The following is a 16,511-nucleotide window of genomic DNA, read 5'->3' on the forward strand; positions in this document are numbered from 1 at the left end:
TGAGGAGGAGATGGATTAGGAGGCTGGAATGTACTGTAGTAACAGTAACAGAGTTGTTTCTCTCAAGCCACTGCCTGTTCTGACATAGATTCAGTAAGGCTGGTAAGAAGATATCAGATGCAGTATTTTTGCAGTACAGTGCAGTATGATATTAACCACAAGGCAGACATTTTTCCTATTTATGGGAGGAATCCTAATTTGAGATCTGCTCACGTAGCTTGTGTGCTAGTTTTCGTACAAATCTCCAATTGACCTCAATGTATAATTTACAAAAGAATCTGAATAGATCTCCCATAAGGATTTGGGTCTGAATGTTTACCTCATCAAACACACATGATATACCAGTAGAGGATGTCCTTATAAGCAGAAGCTTACTCTCATTATGCCAGAAAATCTGTTAAATTCTTATGGGATCTCACCTATATTATCTTTGATCCATTTTTCACTATAGAAGGAATGTAGGCCTGCATAAATGTATAAATTCTGTGCATTTTCAATGAAACACTTCTAATGTGTCCCTTACCTTTCTTCACAATAATTGATAGAAATTGGGATTTAGTCAGTGCAGTTATGGTGCTTAGACTGAATGTTAGGTATCTTTGGGGGTTTTTCAACTCAAGACATAGAAGTTGAAGTCATTGTATTGGAAATGAATGATACTGCCCAACCATTCAAATGATGCGTGTCAATGAAAACCCAATTTTAACAACCCTATAGGTCTAGGCATATATGTGCAGATATGGCTGTGGCATAACTAATCAACACTTCCTCATAGTAGAACATCAGTAAGCTATCATCAGAATGGTTCCAAGTCAAACATTTTGAAATGTTTCTAAAGTAGACAAAAACTTATCTCTCTACACTTGATGTTTTGGACCCCAGTGTCCTGCTCCCTCCTCCAAGCCAGCCCCACCCTCGCGGTGTGACTTGTAGTCGAGGGGCGTTTTGTAACGATCTGCAGCGGGCGACACAGCTGCTCTAGCGTTTCTAGCCTGCCCTCCTGTCTCCTGTACAGCTACAGCGCTACTAGTTAGCCACAGGACAAGATCCCTGCTCTAGGCTTCAAGACATGTTCGTCTTCAAGAGTTCCACTCATCCCAGTGAGTGAAATGGGAACAAGTTAGTCTATTGATAACCTACAAACGGTGAGTACAATATATATATATTTTTTACAGATGCGATCAGCTTTGGTGGTCTTCTGTTCGATTGATTCAAATGAAATGTGAAAGAGAGGAGGTATTTTCTGAGCAGTGGAGCAGAAGACAGCGGCATTGGGAGGGGTGCCTCTACCTCGTTTTAGAAGAAATGTCTCTATCTCGTTGTTTGAGCAGTTAGCCCGAATTTTACCGTTACAATACCGTTCATTACCGGTAACCAATTATTCACTGCCGTTGCTGGCGCCACAAATGTAACAAATAGCCTAATCATCAAGACGTGTGCTCCGATTCCAGGAGAGAAACATATCACAGATTTCTGTGCTAGATCGCCAACAATGTTTCAATCCCACTTGTATGTTGTTGTCTGGCCACTTGGGATTTGCAGAGGCATCAGTCAGTGCACGCTTCAGAAGTTAGTAACGAGGAAGGATGATTGACAATTTCCATTTGAGACATGTTGTTTCCTCCCTCCTTACTAGTTGCAGAAGTCAGTCCCACACGTGCGATGGGGAAAGACTGCCAGGGGCCTAAAGGTTCAGGTTATTCTATTCGTTAAAGTAGACCAAAATACAATAGCCTAAATAGATATACTGTAGATAGAGGTTACTGTAGTTTTTAAAATATTTACACCATTATAAATTTATAAAATAGTATTTAATTGGTCAATGTAGAATAGTGTTGTTGTCCTAATAGATTGTGCCTTTATTCCACTTGTGTATGCTAATAACAAAACACTCCTTCAATGCAATTCATTTGACTACAGAGTAATATTGGTAGCCTGCTAGACTGGAGTAATTACAACATTACTGGTAATGTAAATTGTTGGAGCTTGGTTGGTTTTGCTTACACTGACTGTGTATGCGTTTTCCTTGTCTTGTTCTTCCAAATCAAACGTTCTTTAGGGTCTGATTCTTTATTCCTAGTTCAAAAAACCAAAACAAATCATAGGTCTATGCCTGGCAAATTGGTCATATCTCCTTTCTGTGTAAAATGTAAAGTGTGCTTTTGGTACTGTTCAGCCCTTTGGCTGGGAAGGGTAGCCCTTTTAAATGTTTGATGTGTGGGGATGTCTGGAGCGGGTGCTCTGGCTGTTCCTCTCAGCATCTGCACTGGCTGTCAGCTATGGTTAGGGATGGGCCATCAGACGCAATACACTGTGCCCACTGCTCACACACACACACACACACACACACACACACACACACACACACACACACACACACACACACACACACACACACACACACACACACACACACACACACACACACACACACACACACGTATGAACACACACACGTATGAACACACACAAACTCACAGTAATACATGCACTTATATGCACACTTTCTTTAGACACACACACACACACACACACACTCTCTCCCAGTATGAGGTCAGATTAGGGGTTCCTGCAGCTCAGAGCAGCAGGGGGAACCATGATGATGTCTACCCAAATGGCACCCTATTCCCTACATAGTGCACTACTTAATGACCATGGTCCATGGAACCCTATAGTGCACAATGTTTTTTGTTTCAAAAGTAGTGCACTATATAGGGGAAAAGGGTGCCAGACGTCATCTGCTCTCTGCAGGACCCAAGCTAGGTCACATAGGAAGATGTGCCCGATGCACCGGCCAGTAAGCCACCAGATTAACCGACAGCACTGGCCGCTTAAATGCTTGTTGTAATCAGATAACTGTGGTTTAGTATTAGTACTGCATGGCCATGGGTAAGTCAACAGGTCTAGGCAAGACTTAGAGGGGAGAGGACATTTTACTAAGCACGGGTCATGATCAACCAACATATTTCAATTTGAATAGAAACACAGAACAGAGAAACGCACTGGGTTTGGTCAGCAGGCCGACGGGCGTATGTGTGTGTGTGTGTGTAAGCACTGCTTTCTCTCTGTGTGTGTGTGTGTGTGCTTGTCATACATAGCAGCAGGGAAATAAGCTTTCTGCTGCGGTAACATAAACAGGCTGCAATTCATGTTGAAGTGGAACTGCTTTGATGACAATCATCATGGATTAAATATTCTACTAGTCTACAAGCTGAATTAAAAAAACAAGTATTTTCTTCATCTTTAGTGAGCCTCCCGGGCTTCTAAGGTTTCAATATTTCATGAGAAGAGAAATCTCAAAATTAGGGTGTTGGAATAATCATGCAATAGTTAGGGTATAAAACAAACTACAGAGAGAGAAAACACACACACTAGGGCTGTGACGATCATGTAATTTTGGATGGCGGTAATCGGCCAGCCAGATGACCGCGGTCAGCGTCATAACCGCTCGAATCACCAGAGATTTGCTCCTGAGTGCATGTGCCGCCATAGAACTAGAATGAATAGAACTGGCGTCCCCATTCAAGTCAATGCTGATTCAACTCAACTGACATTTCAACAAATACATTCTATTGCATGAGCCACATCCAGTTGACATCATTTGAATGAGCATTCTACATTTCAGCAAGGACCAACAAAGTTTCATCGCGTTGTTAAGAGTCCATGTTACCGCAGGAACAGACTCAACTGCACAAATGCCCGCCGTCTTAAATCTTTTTTTTAGGTTATGACAGTTATTTTATTTCCTTGGCGGTCTCCATCCATAACAGTTGGTTATACTGTAATTGTGCCAGCCCTAACACTGCAACGCACTGCAGCACACTGCAACACACTGCAACACACTGCAGCACACTGCAGCACACTGCAACACACTGCAGCACACTGCAGCACACTGCAGCACATACCCAAAGCAGAAGGATAGTATCAGCCTTCATTTCCATAGACCGCAGCATGCATTTGTTTCTACCATTACGGAGGCATCTTGTAATGAGATAGTAATGACGACTGATAATAACATGTACAACATAGGGATGCGCATCTTTCCCTTTCAACAGATCGATGCGTATCTATATTTTATTTTACCTTTATTTAACTAGGCAAGTCAGTTACGAACAAATTCTTATTTACAATGACAGCCTAGGAACAGTAGGTTAACTGCCTTGTTCAGGGGCAGAACGACTGATTTTTACCTTGACAGCTCGGGGATTTTGCAACCTTTCGGTTACTAGTCCAACGCTCTAACCACTAGGCTACCTGCCTCCCCAATGGGCTCCGATACAATACAGGAAGGATACATTTTAGTTAGAAACGACTCGGTGCGATTCGGTTTGATTAGAGGAACGAGTCAATGCGATTCGGTTTGATTAGAGGAACGAGTCAATGCGATTCGGTGCGATTCGGTTTGATTAGAGGAACGAGTCAATGCGATTCGGTTTGATTAGAGGAACGAGTCAATGCGATTCGGTGCGATTCGGTTTGATTAGAGGAACGAGTCAATGCGATTCGGTGCGATACGATTCGCAGTGGTGGAAAAAGTACCCAATTGTCATACTTGAGTAAAAGTAAAGATACCTTAATAGAAAATGACTCAAGTAAAAGTGAAAGTCACCCAGTTAAATTCTACTTGAGTAAAAGTCTGAAACTATCTGGTTTTAAATGTACTGAAGTATCAAAAGTAAAAGTAAATGCTATAAATCATTTCAAATTCCTTATTAAGCAAACCAGACGGCATGATTTTCTTTTTTTTTTTATTAACGGATAGCCATGGGCACACTCCAGCACTCAGATTCACAAACGAAGTAGGTGTGTTTAGTGAGTCCGCCAGATCAAAGGCAGTAGATGACCAGGGATGTTCTCTTGATAACTGTATTGGACAATTTTCCTGTCCTGCTAAGCATTCAAAATGTAACGAGTACTTTTGGTCTGATATTAGCTACATTATCTAGCTACTTCCCTGTCCTTACTGGTCTGATATTAGCTTCACTATCTAGCTACTTCCCTGTCCTTACTGGTCTGATATTAGCTTCACTATCTAGCTACTCCCCTGTCCTTACTGGTCTGATATTAGCTACATTATCTAGCTACTTCCCTGTCCTTACTGGTCTGATATTAGCTTCACTATCTAGCTACTTCCCTGTCCTTACTGGTCTGATATTAGCTTCACTATCTAGCTACTTCCCTCTCCTTACTGGCCTGATATTAGCTACACTATCTAGCTACTTCCCTCTCCTTACTGGTCTGATATTAGCTACATTATCTAGCTACTTCCCTCTCCTTACTGGCCTGATATTAGCTACACTATCTAGCTACTCCCCTCTCCTTACTGGTCTGATATTAGCTACACTATCTAGCTACTTCCCTCTCCTTACTGGTCTGATACTAGCTACACTATCTAGCTACTTCTCCTTACTGGTCTGATATTAGCTACACTATCTAGCTACTCCCCTCTCCTTACTGGTCTGATATTAGCTACACTATCTAGCTACTCCCCTCTCCTTACTGGTCTGATATTAGCTACACTATCTAGCTACTCCCCTGTCCTTACTGGTCTGATATTAGCTACACTATCTAGCTACTTCCCTCTCCTTACTGGTCTGATATTAGCTTCACTATCTAGCTACTTCCCTGTCCTTACTGCAGGACAGCACTCCCCGGATAGTGGGAGCGAAGGACACACTGCACGTGTTGTTGTTGCCGGCTTGCAGCGCAAATTCTCCCCATTTGAGCAGTAGACCGTCACGGTGACATGGAGATGATAACTACCAATACTACAAGTTGTTTCTCCTGTAGGCTGCTATGCAACTCGAAATATAATCAAGTGGGATGGAACAAATTTGTGACGTTAGCGACGTGATAAAGCTGCCCGGTGAAGCAACAGTAGGAAGCACCTCGAAACCACACCGTTGCACTGGTCAGTTATACAGTCATGGGGTCATTCACACCGGCTTTTATACGATGAGCCATGACTAGAATACAGTATAAACACTGAGTGTAGTAAACATTAAGAACACCTGCTCTTTCCATGATAGACTGACCAGGTGAATCCAGGTGAAAGCTAGGATCCCTTATTGATGTCACCTGTTAAATCCACTTCAATCAGTGTAGATGAAGGGGAGGACACAGGTTAAAGAAGGATTTTTAAGCCTTGAGACAATTGAGACATGGATTGTGTATGTGCGCCTTTTCAGAGTATGAATGAGCAAGACAGAAGATTTCTGTGTCTTTGAACGAGGTATGGTAGTATTTTGGTATTTGGTATTTTATTAGGATCCAACACATTCATGTTTCTTATAACAAGAAGAAGTGATGCAGTCAGTCTCTCCTCAACTCTTAGCCAAGAGAGACTGGCATGCATAGTATTTATATCAGCCCTCTGATTACAATGAAGAGCAAGACATGCCGCTCTGTTCTGGGCCAGCTGCAGCTTAACTAGGTCTTTCCTTGCAGCACTGGACCACACGACTGGACAATAATCAAGATTAGATAAAACTAGAGCCTACAGAACTTGCTTTTGGGAGTGTGGTGTCAAAAAAGCAGAGCATCTCTTTATTACGGACAGACCTCTCCCCATTTTTACAACCATTGAATCTATATGTTTTGATCATGACAGTTTACAATCTAAGGTAACGCCAAGTAAGTTAGTCTCCTTGTTCAACAGCCACACCATTCATTACCAGATTCAGCTGAGGTCTAGAACTTAGGGAATGATTTGTACCAAATACAATGCTCTTAGTTTTAGAGATGTTCAGGACCAGTTTATTATTGGCCACCCATTCCAAAACAGACTGCAACTCTTTGTTAAGGGTTTCAGTGACTTCATTAGCTGTGGTTGCTGATGCGTATATGGTTGAGTCATCAGCATACATGGACACACATGCTTTGTTTAATGCCAGTGGCAGGTCATTGGTAAAAATAGAAAAGAGTAGAGGGCCTAGAGAGCTGCCCTGTGGTACACCACACTTTACATGTTTGACATTAGAGAAGCTTCCAGTAAAGAAAACCCTTTGCGTTCTATTAGATAGATAGCTCTGAATCCACGATATGGCAGAGGTTGAAAAGCCATAACACAAGTTTTTTCAACAACAGGTTATGGTCAATAATATCAAAGACTGCACTGAAATCTAACAGTACAGCTCCCACAATCTTCTTATTATCAATTTCTATCAACGAATCATCAGTCATTTGTGTTAGTGCAGTACATCCTGAGTGCCCTTCTCTATAAGCATGCTGAAAGTCTGTTGTTAATTTGTTCACAGAGAAATAGCATTGTATTTAGTCAAACACCATTTTTTCCAACAGTTTACTAAGAGCTGGCAGCAAGCTGATGGGTCTGCTGTTAGAATCAGTAAAGGCCGCTTTACCACGCTTGGGTAGCGGAATGACTTTGGCTTCCCTCCAGGCCTGTGGACAAAGACTTTCCTCTAGGCTCAGATTAAAGATATGACAGATAGGAGTGGCTATAGAGTCAGCTACCATCCTCAGTAATTTTATATCTAAGTTGTCAATGCCAGGAGGTTTGTCAGTAATCTTTACACCTCTCCCACACTAACTTTACAACATTCTAACTTGCAATGCTTTTCTTTATTCCCCCCCAAAATGTATGCACGAATACAATGACTCACTGTTCGTTGTTGGCATTTCCTGCCCAAGTTTGCCCACTTTGCCAATGAAGATATTAGATATTACTGCACTGTGTTAGATATTACTGCACTGTCGGAACTAGAAGCGCAAGCATTTCTTTACACTCGCATTAACATCTGCTAACCATGTGTATGTGACCAATACAATTTGATTTGATTTGAAGTAATCATTCAAATAACTGGCAACATTAGAATGGTTTTGTGATGAATAAGCCATCTGATTCGATGAAAGATGGAGTTGAATTTGTCTTTCTGCCCATAATTTCATCATTCTCTATATCATTATTCTTGGCTTCATAATACAATTTCTTCTTTTTGTTGAGTTTAGTCACATCATTTCTCAATTTGCAGTAAGTCATCCAGTCAATTCCTCATCAATCCATGGAGCCTTAACAGTTCTAACAGTCAGTCTCTTAACAGGTGCATGTTTATCAATAATTGGAAGAAGCAATTTCATAAATTCATCAAGTGCAGCATCTGGATGCTCCTCATTAATCACATCAGACCAACAAATATTTTTAACATCATCCACATAAGACTCACAGCAAAATCTTTTGTATGATCTCTTATACACTATTTTAGGATCAGCTTTTGGATCTTTGGCTTTCCTGGATATAGACATTATATTGTGATCACTGCATCCAATGGGTACGGATACAGATTTAGAACAAAGTTCTACAGTATTAGTAAAAATGTGATCGATACATGTGGATGATCTTGTTCCTGTAGTGTTTGTAAACACCCTGGTAGGTTGATTAATAACCTGAACCAGATTACAGGCACTGGTTACAGTGAGAAACTTCCTCTTGAGCGGACAGCTTGATGAAAACCAGTCAATATTCAGGTCCCCAAGAAAGTAGACCTGACATCACATACACTATCAAGCATTTCACACATATTATTTAGATACTGACTGTTATTGGTGGCCTATAGCAACACCCCATAAGAAAAGGCTTTAGATGTGCCAAGTGAACCTGCAACCACACCACTTCAATAACACTTGACATAAGATCTTCTCTAATTATTACAGGGATATGGCTCTGAATATATATATATATATATATACACAGCAACACCTCCCCCATAAGCATTCCTGTCTCTTAGAAAGATGTTATATCAGTTTCAGTTTAGTCATATAGCAGACGCTCTTATCCAGAGCAACTTACAGTAGTGAATACATACATTTCATTTCATGCATTTTTTTTGTTGTTGTACTGGCCCCGCGTGGGAATCGAACCCACAACCCTGGCGTTGCACACACCATGCTGGCGTTGCAAACACCATGCTCTACCAACTGAGCCACAGGGAAGGCTGTGGCTACTGCTGTATCATCAAATGAATTATCTAAGTGAGTCTCAGAAATGGCTAATATATGAATGTTATCTGATGTTAGCTAGTTATTGATTTGATGAACCTTATTTCTAAGGCTACATATATTAATATGGGCTATTTTCAGCCCTTTCCTGGGTAGATTGTCAGAGATAGACATAATACTGAAAAGAGCAAACAAAGCAAGAGAAAGAAATATACATTCAGCAGTCCATTAATCAATTGGTATGTGCGCGTGCTGCGGGGTTGAAGCTATGAACCCATAGGCTTGGCTCTCTCATCCCTTCCAGGCTTCTGGGAAGGAGGGTGGACAATGAGCCTGTCTTAGCAGATATAAACAATGTCCCCACGCGCTCTAGCAGCTTTCATGGCTGAGATAAGTTATTTTCTCCAAGATAATTTCCATCACTGTCCTCAGACTCCATCCAGGTCTCATGTGGAGATTCTTTAATCCCGTCCACAACCATGTTGCTCCGCCTTGATTGTCCCTGGAGATAATCTGATTTCTCTGTCATTGTTATCATGGATTCACACACAGAACTGATGTCCTCTTACAGATAGCTGTCATCTTGCTGTTCTCCTGTTTAAACTCGTCAAACTGACCCTGGGAGAACTGCAAACTGTTCTTCAGGTCCTGGACCTCTCTGGTCAGGTCGTCCATTCTTTTATTAGTTGATTCCACCAATCAAATGTATTTATAAAGCACTTTTTACATCAGCCGATGTCAAAAAGTGCTATACAGAAACCCAGCCTAAAACCCCAAACAGCAAGCAATCCAGTGTGGGTTGAAAAGGTGATTGTTGTCCTCGTTATGAAATTATCAACTTTACCCTGTATATCTAAAAGTGACCATATACACTGATTGTTTAAAACACAACTACCTAAACCATTTCTGATGGTGAACCTGAACAATCCAAATAAAATGTAGTGCAGCCTGAGCCCCGATCAACAGGTAGGCTGTATAACCATCAATCAATCAATCAATCAAATGTATTTATGAAGCCCTTCTTACATCAGCTGATGTTACAAAGTGCTGTACAGAAACCCAGCCTAAAACACCAAACAACAAGCAATGGAGGTGTAGAAGCATGGTGGCTAGGAAAAACTCCCTAGAAAGGCCAAAACCTAGGAAGAAACCTAAAGAGGAACCAGGCTATGAGGGGTGGCCGGTCCTCTTCTGGCTGTGCAGGGTGGATATTATAACAGAACATGGCCAAGATGTTCAAATGTTCATAAATGACCAGCAGGGTCAAATAATAATAATCACAGTGGTTGTAGAGGGTGCAACAGGTCAGCACCTCAAGAGTAAATGTCAGTTGGCTTTTCATAGCCGATCATTCAGAGTATCTCTACCGCTCCTGCTGTCTCTAGAGAGTTGAAAACAGCAGGTCTGGGACAGGTAGCACGTCCGGTGAACAGGTCAGGGTTCCATAGCCGCAGGCAGAACAGTAGAAACTGGAGCAGCAGCACGGTCAGGTGGACTGGGGACAGCAAGGAGTCATCAGGCCAGATAGTCCTGAGGCATGGTCCTAGGGCTCAGGTCCTCCGAGAGAGAGAAAGAAAGAGAGAAAGAGAGAATTAGAGCATTCTTAATAAATTCACACAGGACACCGGATAAGACAGAAGAAATACTCCAGATATAACAGACTGACCTTAGCCCCCCGACACATAAACTACTGCAACATAAATACTGGAGGCTGAGACAGGAGGGGTCGGGAGACACTGTGGCCCCGTCCGACGATACCCCCGGACAGGACCAAGCAGGCAGGATATAACCCCACCCATTTTGCCAAAGCACAGCTCCCACACCACTAGAGGGATATCTTCAACCACCAACTTACCATCCTGAGACAAGGCCGAGTATAGCCCACAAAGATCTCCCCCATGGCACGAACCCGAGGGGGGCGCCAACCCGGACAGGAAGATCACGTCAGTGACTCAACCTGCTCAAGTGACGCACCCCTCCTAGGGACCGCATGGAAGAGCACCAGTAAGCCAGTGACTCAGCCCCTGTAATAGGGTTTGAGGCAGAGAATCCCAGTGGAGAGAGGGGAGAGTTGATAGCCTGTATAGCCTGGTGAGAGTTGATCGGCGGGTAGGCTGTATAACCAGGTGAGAGTTGATAGGCTGTATAGCCTGGTAAGAGTTGATAGGCTGTATAGCCTGGTAAGAGTTGATAGGCTGTATAACCAGGTGACAGTTGATAGGCTGTATAGCCTGGTAAGAGTTGATAGGCTGTATAGCCTGGGGAGAGTTGATCAGCTGGTAGGCTGTATAACCAGGTGACAGTTGATCAGCTGGTAGGCTGTATAACCTGGTGACAGTTGATCAGCAGGTAGGCTGTATAACCAGGTGACAGTTGATCAGCAGGTAGGCTGTATAACCAGGTGACAGTTGATCAGCTGGTAGGCTGTATAACCAGGTGACAGTTGATCAGCTGGTAGGCTGTATAACCAGGTGACAGTTGATCAGCTGGTAGGCTGTATAACCAGGTGACAGTTGATCAGCTGGTAGGCTGTATAACCAGGTGAGAGTTGATCAGCTGGTAGGCTGTATAACCAGGTGACAGTTGATCAGCTGGTAGGCTGTATAACCAGGTGACAGTTGATCAGCAGGTAGGCTGTATAACCAGGTGACAGTTGATCAGCTGGTAGGCTGTATAACCAGGTGACAGTTGATCAGCTGGTAGGCTGTATAACCAGGTGACAGTTGATCAGCTGGTAGGCTGTATAAACAGGTGACAGTTGATCAGCAGGTAGGCTGTATAACCAGGTGACAGTTGATCAGCTGGTAGGCTGTATAACCAGGTGACAGTTGATCAGCTGGTAGGCTGTATAACCAGGTGACAGTTGATCAGCTGGTAGGCTGTATAACCAGGTGACAGTTGATCAGCTGGTAGACTGTATAACCAGGTGACAGTTGATCAGCTGGTAGGCTGTATAACCAGGTGACAGTTGATCAGCTGGTAGGTTGTATAACCAGGTGACAGTTGATCAGCTGGTAGGCTGTATAACCAGGTGACAGTTGATCAGCTGGTAGGCTGTATAACCAGGTGACAGTTGATCAGCTGGTAGGCTGTATAACCAGGTGACAGTTGATCAGCTGGTAGGCTGTATAACCAGGTGACAGTTGATCAGCTGGTAGGCTGTATAACCAGGTGACAGTTGATCAGCTGGTAGAATGTATAACCAGGTGACAGTTGATCAGCTGGTAGGCTGTATAACCAGGTGAGAGTTGATCAGCTGGTAGGCTGTATAACCAGGTGACAGTTGATCAGCTGGTAGGCTGTATAACCAGGTGACAGTTGATCAGCTGGTAGGCTGTATAACCAGGTGACAGTTGATCAGCAGGTAGGCTGTATAACCAGGTGACAGTTGATCAGCTGGTAGGCTGTATAACCAGGTGACAGTTGATCAGCTGGTAGGCTGTATAACCAGGTGACAGTTGATCAGCTGGTAGGCTGTATAAACAGGTGACAGTTGATCAGCAGGTAGGCTGTATAACCAGGTGACAGTTGATCAGCTGGTAGGCTGTATAACCAGGTGACAGTTGATCAGCTGGTAGGCTGTATAACCAGGTGACAGTTGATCAGCTGGTAGGCTGTATAACAAGGTGACAGTTGATCAGCTGGTAGACTGTATAACCAGGTGACAGTTGATCAGCTGGTAGGCTGTATAACCAGGTGACAGTTGATCAGCTGGTAGGTTGTATAACCAGGTGACAGTTGATCAGCTGGTAGGCTGTATAACCAGGTGACAGTTGATCAGCTGGTAGGCTGTATAACCAGGTGACAGTTGATCAGCTGATAGGCTGTATAACCAGGTGACAGTTGATCAGCTGGTAGGCTGTATAACCAGGTGACAGTTGATCAGCTGGTAGGTTGTATATAGTGTTCAGTTTGACTAGGCTACTGATATTGCCTGGGTTTGTCCGCCATGCAAAATTACTTTTTGATCAATTACTGTCAACACAGTTACATGCTTAGTTCGACACTGAAGGAGAGGTCGCGTCAGTTGTCACATAAGATGACAGGTATTTTCTGGAGGTAGAAAAAGTAATGTGAGCAAAACATTGCTATCCTATAGCCCTACACTGGCTCTGCCTCACTGGCTCTGCCTCACTGGCTCTGCCTCACTGGCTCTGCCTCACTGGCTCTGCCTCACTGGCTCTGGCTCACTGGCTCTGGCTCACTGGCTCTGCCTCACTGGCTCTGCCTCACTGGCTCTACCTCACTGGCTCTGCCTCACTGGCTCTGCCTCACTGGCTCTGCCTCACTGGCTCTACCTCACTGGCTCTGGCTCACTGGCTCTGCCTCACTGGCTAACACAGAAACTGGCTAAAACACACAACATCTCCTGCAGTGTCTGTCCTCAGTCCCAGGCATGCTATAGCCCTACACCAATTACTGGCTGGGGTTCAACGTGCACAGGAAGGGTTAGCAGGAAGTTTGCTCACAATGTTTGTGGCCTGTGCTCAAACTACAGGAAGCCATGTGACCTGTGGAGCTACTGTGAGGTTTCTGTCCTCCCTCCTACAGTATTGTTGTGGAAAACAGAGAAGAGCAGAGCAGATTACAGCAGAGCAGATTACAGCAGATTACCGCAGAGCAGATTACAGCAGAGCAGAACAGAGTACAGCAGAGCAGAGTACAGCAGAGCAGAGTTTGGGTCCTGAGGCAAAAAATAGTTGAGAACCACTTCCTGTAGAGGTCTTTAAAGAGATAGCTCTCCTGCCAGAGCAAATCAGCCTTCTTTCTGCTGGGACGGCCTTCTAAGACAATAATAATACTACTAAGATTAGGCCTGGTATTTGCCAGGGACATCACAATACAATATTATTACGATACTTAGGTGCCAATCCGATATCTATTGCGATTCTCACGATTCTATATGTATTGCGATATTCGATATTGTGATTTTATTGTGATTCAATGTTTCAAACATATTGCTCACCATATTACGTCTGATGCATGGGAATGAGAGAGCCATGAGAAAATACGTTTTAAATCAGTCATGGAAGTAAATTGGCTCCCTATTTAAAAAGAAGATGAGAACAAGCTATGAAGGAAAAATAGTTTTGGTGCAGGTACAGACAACTAGCGCAAAAATTATATTGCGATATTGGCAAAATGAAATTATACGATATATCGTTAAAAAAATATATATCAAGATGTGTAACTGTATAGATATTTTTTTCCCCCAAATCACTAATTCAGATGCCACCTATTTTGGGACAGATTTCCTTTGTAAAATAGATCTTTAATCTCCTTGGCATCACCTTTTTAATAAGGAATACATGGTTTATAAATGCATTATAAAATGAATTATTGCTGCATGGTCTCTCAAGCCTAAATACTGTACTGTACATCCACTGGCCTTATTGTGTTCAGCTTGGAGCGCTACATGTTGTCTCTGCACCGGGCTTGGAGCGCTACATGTTGTCTTGGCACCGGCTTGGAGCGCTACATGTTGTCTCTGCACTGGCTTGGAGCACTACATGTTGTCTCTGCACCGGCTTGGAGCGCTACATGTTGTCTCTGTACCGGCTTGGAGCGCTACATGTTGTCTCTGCACCGGCTTGGAGCGCTACATGTTGTCTCTGCACCGGCTTGGAGCGATACATGTTGTCTCTGCACCGGCTTGGAGCGATACATGTTGTCTTGGCACCGGGTTGGAGCGCTACATGTTGTCTCTGCACTGGCTTGGAGCGCTACATGTTGTCTCTGCACAGGCTTGGAGCGCTACATGTTGTCTCTGCACTGGCTTGGAGCGCTACATGTTGTCTCTGCACCGGCTTGGAGCGCTACATGTTGTCTCTGCACCGGCTTGGAGCGCTACATGTTGTCTCTGCACCGGCTTGGAGCGCTACATGTTGTCTCTGCACCGGCTTGGAGCGCTACATGTTGTCTCTGCACCGGGCTTGGAGCGCTACATGTTGTCTTGGCACCGGCTTGGAGCGCTACATGTTGTCTCTGCACTGGCTTGGAGCGCTACATGTTGTCTCTGCACCGGCTTGGAGCGCTACATGTTGTCTCTGCACCGGCTTGGAGCGCTACATGTTGTCTCTGCACTGGCTTGGAGCGCTACATGTTGTCTCTGCACCGGCTTGGAGCGATACATGTTGTCTCTGCACCGGCTTGGAGCGATACATGTTGTCCCTGCACCGGCTTGGAGCGCTACATGTTGTCTCTGCACCGGCTTGGAGCGCTACATGTTGTCTCTGCATCGGCTTGGAGCGCTACATGTTGTCTCTGCACCGGCTTGGAGCGCTACATGTTGTCTCTGCACCGGCTTGGAGCGCTACATGTTGTCTCTGCACAGGCTTGGAGCGCTACATGTTGTCTCTGCACTGGCTTGGAGCGCTACATGTTGTCTCTGCACCGGCTTGGAGCGATACATGTTGTCTCTGCACCGGCTTGGAGCGATACATGTTGTCTCTGCACAGGCTTGGAGCGCTACATGTTGTCTCTGCACCGGCTTGGAGCGCTACATGTTGTCTCTGCACCATTAACCTTCACAGCTGTTTTACTTCAAAGGCAGAATAATGCTACAGACAGAAACCTAGAGAAAGCCCCTGTGTGTGCGTCTCTGTCCTTGTGTGTGTACTTGTTGTGTTCCTAAAGGCTGCATTTGAAATCCTCTTCCTGCCTCTGGGACTCTGCGCTCGACAGCACTCTGTTCTGCTTCTGGCCCAATTTCACTGTAAATGGGCAGCATGCTTCAGTGCCTGATGGTACCAGGGCTGCTGTTCAGTATGGTACAGTACCTGATGGTACCAGGGCTGCTGTTCAGTATGGTTCAGTGCCTGCTGGTACCAGGGCTGCTGTTCAGTATGGTACAGTACCTGATGGTACCAGGGCTGCTGTTCAGTATGGTTCAGTACCTGCTGGTACCAGGGCTGCTGTTCAGTATGGTACAGGGCTGCTGTTCAGCTGTGTGTGTGTGTGTGTGTGTGTGTGTGTGTGTGTGTGTGTGTGTGTGTGTGTGTGTGTGTGTGTGTGTGTGTGTGTGTGTGTGTGTGTGTGTGTGTGTGTGTGTGTGTGTGTGTGTGTGTAAGAGAGAGAGAGCTGCTTTCTCTCGGTGTGTGTGTGTGCATATGCGCTCTTCGTGATAGCTCAGGTTTTTTGTGTTATTGACAGACAGTCTGCTGCAGAACCCACTGCTGCTCTCTCATCAGTATTACAGACAGTCTGCTGCTCTCTCATCAGAATTACAGACAGTCTGCTGCTCTCTCATCAGTATTACAGACAGTCTGCTGCAGAACCCACTGCTGCTCTCTCATCAGTATTACAGACAGTCTGCTGCTCTCTCATCAGAATTACAGACAGTCTGCTGCAGAACCCACTGCTGCTCTCTCATCAGTATTACAGACAGTGAGCTGCTCTCTCATCAGAATTACAGACAGTCTGCTGCAGAACCCACTGCTGCTCTCTCATCAGTATTACAGACAGTCTGCTGCTCTCTCATCAGTATTACAGACAGTCTGCTGCTCTCTCATCAGAATTACAGACAGTCTGCTGCAGAACCCACTGCTGCTCTCTCA

The 16,511-nt window shown here is 44.4% G+C and overlaps 1 protein-coding gene across 2 annotated transcripts in view; it reads left to right on the forward strand.

Moving 5' to 3' along the window:
- The first annotated feature begins 957 nt into the window (after window positions 1–957).
- LOC106566123 (protein phosphatase 1 regulatory inhibitor subunit 16B) overlaps window positions 958–16,511 on the forward strand; it is a 173,632-nt gene continuing 158,078 nt past the window's right edge. For both annotated transcript variants that reach the window (XM_045691909.2, XM_014133975.3), the window contains exon 1: window positions 958–1,145. The gene's annotated coding sequence lies outside the window, so the exon portion shown is untranslated. The remainder of the gene's footprint in view (window positions 1,146–16,511) is intronic.

The sequence above is a fragment of the Salmo salar genome, chromosome 12 (assembly GCF_965601325.2).
Source record: "Salmo salar chromosome 12, fSalSal1, whole genome shotgun sequence".
NCBI lineage: Eukaryota > Metazoa > Chordata > Actinopteri > Salmoniformes > Salmonidae > Salmo > Salmo salar.